The following is a 9023-nucleotide window of genomic DNA, read 5'->3' on the forward strand; positions in this document are numbered from 1 at the left end:
GTGGAACGGTAGTTGGGTGGGTGGGGGCTGGCCAATGAAGAGTTTTGGTTGATTGGGAGGGTGTGGGGGGCGCGATGACCTCCGAACAGGTTGGTCACGTGGAACATGAGGGTATCAATGAGCCATCAAACGGTCACATGTTTTCGGGCATTTGAAGAGTTAGACGGCGGATGTGGTCTTTTTGCAAGAGATGCATCTGAAGATTTGGGACCAGACAAGCCTAATGGAAGCATGAGGAGGACAAGGTTTCCAGTCAGGGTTTCATATGAAGATATGTGGGTGGCGGTGCTGGTCAATAAGCATGTGGCGTTTGAAGTGAGGAATCTTGTAGCCGAATTGTGGGTAGGCTCTTGATAATAAGCGGGTAATTGGAGGGGATGCCTGTGGTCCTAGTTAATGTTAATGCCCTCTATTGGGATGATGTGTGATTTCTGAGGCGAGTATTCGGGAATTTCCAGATCTGGATTCGCACCGGCTAATTATGAAGCAGGACTTTAGCACGGTCATTGATCCGTGGATAAATCAGTCGAGTTCGAGATCGGTGAGATTATCGGCGCTGGCGAAGGAGCTGAAGGGGTTTAAGGAGCGCATGGGGCGGGGGGGGGGGGCGGGGGAGTGAACCCTAGGAGGTTTGGAAGGCCGAGGGCGAAGACGTTTTTACTACTTCTCCCATTTGCATAAGGTCTACTCGTGGATTGATATTTTTGTGGTGGGTAAGTTGTTCCTGGCAGAGGAGACAGCCTCGGGGTATGTCGTGATTGTGGTCTACATGCCCCATTGTGTGGGCTTGCGGGTGGATCGAGATGGGGGGCTCAACGCTCGCAGTGGACGTTGGATGTGGGGATGCTAGCAGAGGACGATATGTGTGAACGGGTGAGGGCCGCCATCTGGTATAACGTGGAAGTAAAGGACACAGGTGATGAGTCGGTCAGCTTGATAGAGGAGGCACTTAAGGCAGTGGTGAAGGCGGTGCTTACATCAATTCGGGCTTACACGGATAAGGACGAGCGAGCAGAAATGTTAAGCTTAATGGACGAGATAATGCGGTGGGACAGAATGTACGGGGAGGCACTAGAAGCGGGGTTGTTGAAGGAGAGGCAAAAGCTCCAGATGGACCTTTGACTGGTATCCACAAGGAAGGCAGTAGGGCAGTTGTGGAAGAATAGAGGGGCAGTCTATCGGAACGGGGAGAAGGCTAGTAGGATGCTGTCCCACCAGCTCAGGAAGCAAGAGGCGGCAAGGGAGATTGGCAAGGTGAAGGACGGCAAGGGTGGAATGGTATTGGACCCGGTTGGGATGAACGGGATGAATGGGGGGTTTGAGGACTTCTATAGGAGACTTTATAAATCTGCTGGTTTAGCTCAGTGGACTAGACAGCTAGTTTGTGATACAGAACAAGGCCAGCAGCGCGGGTTCAATTTCCGATCCAGCTGCAAATTCTGAAATTTCCCTCTGTGTACCTGAACAGGCGCCGGAATTTGTCGACTTGGGGCTTTTAACAGTAACTTCATTAGAGTGTTAATGTAAGCCTACATATGACAATACGATTATTTATTTATTTATGAATAGCAGCCCCCGGCCGGGTGGGAGGGATTGTGGTATTTGTTGAATGGCCTGGAATTCCCCACGGAGGAGGAAGGCCTGGTAGAGGTGGAGGGACCTCCCATTGTATAAGTGAAGGTGCTGGAGGGAATGGGGCATTGCAGGGAGGGAAGGCCCCGGGCCTGGACACCTTCCCAGTAGAATTGCATAAAAAGTTTTCGGTCGACCTGTGGCCCCTACTGGTGAGGGAACTTAATAAGGAGAGGAAGAACGGCGATCTCCCCTCTACGTAATCCCAGGCCTCAATATCTGTCATCCTGTAGGAAGGTAAGGACCCGGAGCAGTGTGGGTCCTGCTGCCCAATATCACTATTGAATGTGTATGCCAAGTTGTTGGGTAATATTCTGGCCTCGCGGATTGAAGATTGTGTGGCAGAGGTTATGGGCGTGGGTGGGGGTAGGGGGGGGGGTGCAACAGACGGGGTTCGTAAAAGGGAGGCACATGACGGCTACTATCGCCATCATAATGATGGGATAGAAGTGGAGGAGGCGGTCGCGATGGGCGCGGATAAGACCTTCGATCAGGTAGAGTGGGAGTATTCGTGGGAGGTCATTGAGTGGTTTGGATTTCGGCAGGGTTTGCGGTTTGGATGTGATTGCTGTACTGGGCGCCGGATGCGAGTGTCAGAATGAATCGGGTTAGTTTGGGTATTGTAGGTTGTACCGGGGACGAGGCAGGGATGCCCACTCTCCCCATTACTCTTCTCCTTGGTGATAACCCACTGGCGATGGCGCTTAGAGCGTCTAGGGGTTAGAAAGGAATTGTGCGTTCGAGATTAAGGAGTTCCTATATGCGGACGACCTGTTGTGCATATCAGACCCACGGGAAAGCATAGTAGGTTTACTGAACATTTTGTTGGAATTCGGCCGGTTCTCGGGGTATAAGTTAAACATGGGGAAGAGTGAGGTCTTCCCGATTCAGGAAGGGAACAGGCGAGGAGGCTGGACGAGCTGCCGTTTAAGGTAGTGAGGCGACGTTTAGGTATATTGGCATCTAGGAGGCGCGGGGGTGGGAGCAACTACATTAGTTAAGTCTGTCTCGGAAAATGGAGCAAATGAAGTGTCAGTTTAAAAAGTGTGTTGTGCTTCCGTTGTCATTGGCGAGGCCCGTGCAGTCCATGACGACGACTTCTCCCGCGGTTTTGTTTGTATTCCAGAAGCTCCGGATTTTAATCTCCAACGCTTTTTAAATAAGGTTATCTCGTTGATATCGAGATTTGTGTGTACGGGGAAGGCCTCTCGAGTGAAGCAGACGTTGTTGGAGTGGGGGCGAGGGGAGTGCGGGCTGGCCTTCGCAAATTTAATGAATTATCATTGGGTGGCAAATGTAGCCATGGTACGAAAGTGGATAGTGGGGTAGGGGCCGGTATGGGATCGGATGCAGGCAGCCTCATGGAAGGGTGTTGGTATGGGACAGATGCTGACCCCGCCTCTTCCATTCTCGCCGGCGATTTACTCCTCAAGTGCGATAGTAGTGACGGTGCTGAGGGTGTAGGGACAGCGAAGACAGCACTTGAGGCTTGAAAGGGCCTCGGTTCGTGCTCCGATATGTGGGAATCGTAGGTTTGCTCCGGGGGGACTGGACAAGCAGTTTCAGGTTTGGCGGCGGGCGGGGATCGAGCGGTTGGGGGATTTCTTTGTGGGTGACAGCTTACCGAGCTGGGAAGGACTGGTAAGAGGAGCATGAGTTGCCCAGCGGAAACAGGTTCAGACATTTACAAGTGCGGAACTATGTGAAAAAGCAGGTGCCACTGTCTTCTGATGTGCCCCCCAGGGTTGCAGGACAAGGTGCTGTCGCCAACAGAGGTTGGAGAAGGCAGGGAGATGTAAAAAGGCAGAAAGAGATGTAAAAATAATTGATGGACTGGGAGGACGTAGCACGGTAGCATAGTGGATAGCACAAATGCTTCACAGCTCCAGGGTTCCAGATTCGATTCGCGGCTCGGGTCACTGTCTGTGCGGAGTATGCACGTTCTCTCCATGTGTGCGTGGGTTTCCTCCGGGTGCTCCGGTTTCCTCCCACAGTCCAAAGGTGTGCAGGTTAGGTGGATTGGCCATGCTAAATTGCCCTTAGTGTCGAAATTGCCCTTCGTGTCCAAATTGCCTTCAGTGTTAGGTGGGTTTACTGGGTTATGGGGATAGGGTGGTGGTGTGGGCTGGGGTAGGGTGCTCTTTCCAAGAGCCGGTGTAGACTCGATGGGCCGAATGGCCTCCTTCGCACTGTAAATTCTATGACTTCTATGACGTCCGACAGAAGTAGTTCGCAAAAGTGGGACGAAGAGCTGGGGAGATTGGCTGGATCAAGGAAGAGCTGAGCAGGGTGTATTGGTCCTCTTCGTGTACCAGGTTGAGTCTCAATCAATTTAAGGTAGTCCTTGGCGCGCATTTGATGGTGGCTAGAATGAGCAGGTTCTTTGAGGGGGTGAAGGATAGGTGTCGGCGGTATGCGGGGAGGGCCCGAATCATGTCCACTTGTTTTAGTCCTGTCCAAAGTTGGAGGGATTTTCGTGAGGTTTCGCTAACATTATGTCAGCGGTATTGAGGGTGAATGTGGTCCCGAGTCCAGAAATGGAAATTTTGGGTGTGACGGAAGACGCGAGAGTCTGGGGGCGATAGAGGCCGACGTTCTTGCCTTTGCCTCTCTGGTAGACTGGAGACTGATCCAATTGGGCTGGAGCGACTCGGAGCCACAGATACCGGAGGGGGTGGGGATGGGGTGGGAGCGATCTTGCAGATTTCCTCAGGTTGGAGAAAATTAAGGTAACCTTAAGGGGTCGATGGAAGGGTTCGCCCGGAGATGGAAATCGTTCATTGACTTCTTGCAGGACACATCAGTCAGCAGGCAGGGTGTGTGTGTTGGGAGGAGGGGGGGGGGGGAGGGGCCGGGGGGCAGAGGGTGGAGGGTGAACAAGGAAAAGAGGGAGGCAGAGAATGTGGGTAGTATGGTAGGAACGGAGGGTTGCGGTTCTTGTTGGTTATTTCTTGAGTTACAGTGTGTTTTCCTGTTTGTTATCCTGTGATTATCATTTTAACCATGTTGTGTTTGATGTTTATACCTTAATTATAAATGCTTTTATAAACATTTTTTTTAAAAAAATCTGGTCATTATAAATAAGAACGTAATCTACTCAAAATAAGTTATATCGTTGCACTCCATGAAATGTCGGCACTGAACTGCAACCCAAGGTAATTTGTACATTTTACGAAAGAGTTAAATTGTGTGTGAAAATGTGCGTTGTGTAAGTTTCAGAGTTAGGTTTAGGAATACAGGTTGTGTGCGGAGTGCTGTTAATTTTTATATTGTTGTTAAGTTAATGTGAGGACGGGTACACGTTCGAGAATGAAAGACCCAGTGATACAAAAACAGCAACATTTTATTGGTATACGTCGTCTTTACTGTTGAAGTATATCCAGTTGCCTCAGAGCAGTACAATAGAATATTGGAACATTAGAACATTACAGTGGAATACAGGCCCTTCGGCCCTCGATGTTGCGCTGACCTGTAATCTAAAGCCCATCTACACTATTCCATTATGATCCATATGTTTGTCCAATGACCATTTAAATTCCCTTAAATGTTGGCGAGTCCACTACTGTTGCAGGAAGGGCATTCCACTCCCCTACTACTCTCTGAGTAGAGAACCTACCTCTGACATCTGTCCTATATCTATCTCCCCTCAATTTAAAGCTATGTCCCCTCGTGCCAGTCTTCACCATCCAAGGAAAAAGGCACTCACTGTCCACCCTATCCAATCCTCTGATCATCTAGTATTCCTGTATTAAGTCACCGTTTAACCTTCTTCTCTCTGACGAAAACAGCCTCAAGTCCCTCAGCCTTTCCTCATGAGATCTTCCCTCCATACCAGGCGACATCCTGGTAAATCTCCTCTGCACCCTTTCCAATGCGTCCACATCCTTCCTGGAATGCGCCGAACAGAATTGCACGCAGAACTCCAAATGCGGCCGCACCAGAGTTGTGTACAGCTGCAACATGACCTCATGACTCCGAAACTCAATCCCTCTACCAATAAAAGCAAACACATCGTACGCCTTCATAACAACCCTATCAACCTGGATGGCAACTTTCAGGGATCTATGGACATGGACACCGAGATCTCTCTGCTCATCCACACTACCAAGCATCTTACCATTAGCCCAGTACTCTGTATTCCAGTTACTCCTTCCAAAATGAATCACCTCACACTTTTCTGCATTAAACTCTATTTGCCACTTCTCAGCCCAGCTCTGCAGGTTATCTCTGTCGCTCTGTAACCTTCAACATCCTTCCGCACTGTCCACAACTCCACCGACTTTAGTGTCATCCGCAGATTTACTCACCCATCCTTCTACGCCCTCCGACAGGTCATTTATAGAAATAACAAATAGCAGTGGCCCCAAAACAGATCCTTGTGGTACACCACTTGTATCTGAACTCCAGGCTGAACATTTTCCATCAACCACCACCCTTCTTACACCTAGCCAATTTCTGATCCAAACCGCTAAATCACCCTCAATCCAATGCCTCCGTATTTTCTGCAATAGCCTACCGTGGGAACATTATCAAACGCTTTGCTGAAATCCATATACACCACATCAACTGCTTTACCCTCGTCCACCTGTTTGGTCACCTTCTCAAAGAATTCAATAAGGTTTGTGAGGCACGGCCTATCCTTCTCAAAACTGAGTTTACTATCCCTAATCAAATTATTCCTTTGTAGATGATTATAAATCCCGTCTCTTATAATCCTTTCCAAAACTTTGCCCACAACTGAAGTAAGGCTCACTGGTCTATAGTTACCGGGGTTGTCTCTACTCCCCTTCTTGAACAAGGGGACAACATTTGCTATTCTCCAGCCTTCTGGCACTATTCCTGTAGAAAATGACGACATAAAGATCAAAGCCAAAGGCTGTGCAATCTCCTCCCAAGCTTCTCAGTGAATCCTAGGATGAATCCCATCCGGCCCAGGGGACTTATCTATTTTCACACTTTCCAAAATTGCTAACATCTCCTCCTTATGAACCACAATCCCGTCTAGTCTAGTAGCATGTTTCTCAGTATTCTCCTCGACAACATTGCCTTTTTCCTGTGTGAATACTGACGGAAAATATTCATTTAGCGCCTCTCCTATCTCCTCGAACTCGACGCACAAGTTCCCACTACTGTCTTTGACTGGCCCTACTCTTACGCTAGTCATTCTTTTATTCCTGACATACCTATAGAAAGCTTTAGGGTTTTCCTTGATCCTACCGGCCAACGACTTCTCATGTCCCCTCCTGGCTCTTCTTAGCTCTCTCTTTAGGTCTTCCTGGCTAACTTGTAACTCTCAAGCGCCCTAACTGAACCTTCACGTCTCCTCTTTACATAAGCCTCCTTCTTCCTCTTGACAAGTGATTCAACTACCTTAGTAAACCACGGTTCTCTCGCTCGGCCACTTCCTCCCTGCGTGACAGGTGCATTCTTATCAAGGTCTCGCAGTAGCTGTTCCTTGAACAAGCTCCACATTTCAATTTTGCCCATCCCCTGCAGTTTTCTTCCCCATCCTATGCATCCTACGTCTTGCGGAATCGCATCATAATTGCCTTTCCCCCAACTATAACTCTTGCCCTGCGGTATATACCTGTCCCTTTCCATCACTAAAGTAAACGTAATCAAATTGTGGTCACTATTACCAAAGTGCTGACCTACTTCCAAATCTAACACCTGGCCTGTTTCATTACCCAGTACCAAATCCAATGTGGGCCTCGCCTCTTGTTGGCCTATCTACATACTGTGTCAGGAAACCCTCCTGCACACATTGGACAAAAACAGACCCATCTAAAGTACTCGAACTATAGCGTTTCTAGTCAATATTTGGAAAGTTAAAGACCCCCATAACAACTACCCTGTTACTTTCGCTCCTATCCAGAATCATATTTGCAATCCGTTCCTCTACATCTCTGGAACTTTTCGGAGGCCTATAGAAAACTACCAAAAGATTGACCTGTCTTTTCCTGTTTCTAACCTCAGCCCATACTACTTCAGTAGACGAGTCCTCATCAGACGTCCTGTCTCCCACCGTAATTCTGTCATTGACTCAGAATGCCACACCTCTTCCTCTTTTCCCACCTTCCCTGAGCTTACTGAACCATCTAAACCCCGTAACCTGCAACAACCATTCCTGACCCTGCTCTATCCATGTCTCCGAAATTGCCACAACATCGAAGTGCCAGGTACCGACCCATGCTGCAGGTCCACCCACCATATTCCGGCTGCCCCTGGCGTTGAAGTAGACACACTTCAAACCACGTTCCTGCCTGCCGGTACACTCCTGCGACCTTGAAACCTTACTCATGACCAAAAGGGTCAGGAGGTGAAAATATGAGAAAAAAATAAATGTTGATAAGCTCTGCCTGAAAGGAGGACCATGAAGGTGTTATGGACGGTGGGCTGGTGGGGAGCACAGTTTAGACAGGGCAAGGACCCAATCCTCTGATCCGCAACAAGTGGTAAAGTAAGTCAATGTGTTTTTTGCGCTAGGTTGAAATTTATGGGAAAGTCTTGCATCTGGGTATAATACTGATTACCGATTACTATAGCGAAAATATTGGAGAGTTTGATCAACGTACTGGGGAGAAAAATTATATTTCTCTGTGGAAACAAAATATTTTATTTTGAAACAAGACATCTATGAGCGAGGTGATGTCAAAAAGCACAGTGCATGAATTTGATAGAAGTTAATAAGCGGTTAGTAGGAATATTCTCATGGTGTAAAAATTGTCATAGTCGTCATAGATTATGTCATAGAATCCCATACGTCCCAATAACCCCTCCAAAGGTTTTGGACAATAAGGGACAATTTAAATTGGCCAATGGTCCTGTAATGCACATGCTTCGACTGAGGGAGGAAACCGCAACACTGGGAGGAAACCCACAGAGGCACGGGAGAAAATGCAAACTCCACTCAGTCACCCAATGTTGGAATTCGATCCGGGTCCCTGGTGCTGTGAGGCAGCAATGCTAATTACTGTGCCAACAGGCCGTCCCAAATTGAAATATCCCCAGCTACCGTGGTGGGATTAGAACAAATGTCTCCAGGTCATCAATCTGGGCCCCGCGTCACTTGGCCTCTGACATTACGGGTGCGCCAACACCCCCCTGTATTTTATATTGATTAAATATGCTTGGGGAGTGAGGTAATAGATTTCATAGAATTTAAAGTGCAGAAGGAGGCCATTCGGCCCATCGAGTCTGCAGCGGCTCTTGGAAAGGTCCACACCTCCACCCTATCCCCATAACCCAGCAACCCCACCCAACACAAAGGGCAATTTTGGACACTAAGTGCAATTCACCATGGCCAATCCACCTAACCTGCACATCGTTGGACTGTGGGAGGAAAGCGGAGCACCCGGAGAAAACCCCCGCAGACTCGGGGAGGATGTGCA

Source organism: Scyliorhinus torazame, chromosome 5 (assembly GCF_047496885.1).
Source record: "Scyliorhinus torazame isolate Kashiwa2021f chromosome 5, sScyTor2.1, whole genome shotgun sequence".
Taxonomy (NCBI): Eukaryota; Metazoa; Chordata; class Chondrichthyes; order Carcharhiniformes; family Scyliorhinidae; genus Scyliorhinus; species Scyliorhinus torazame.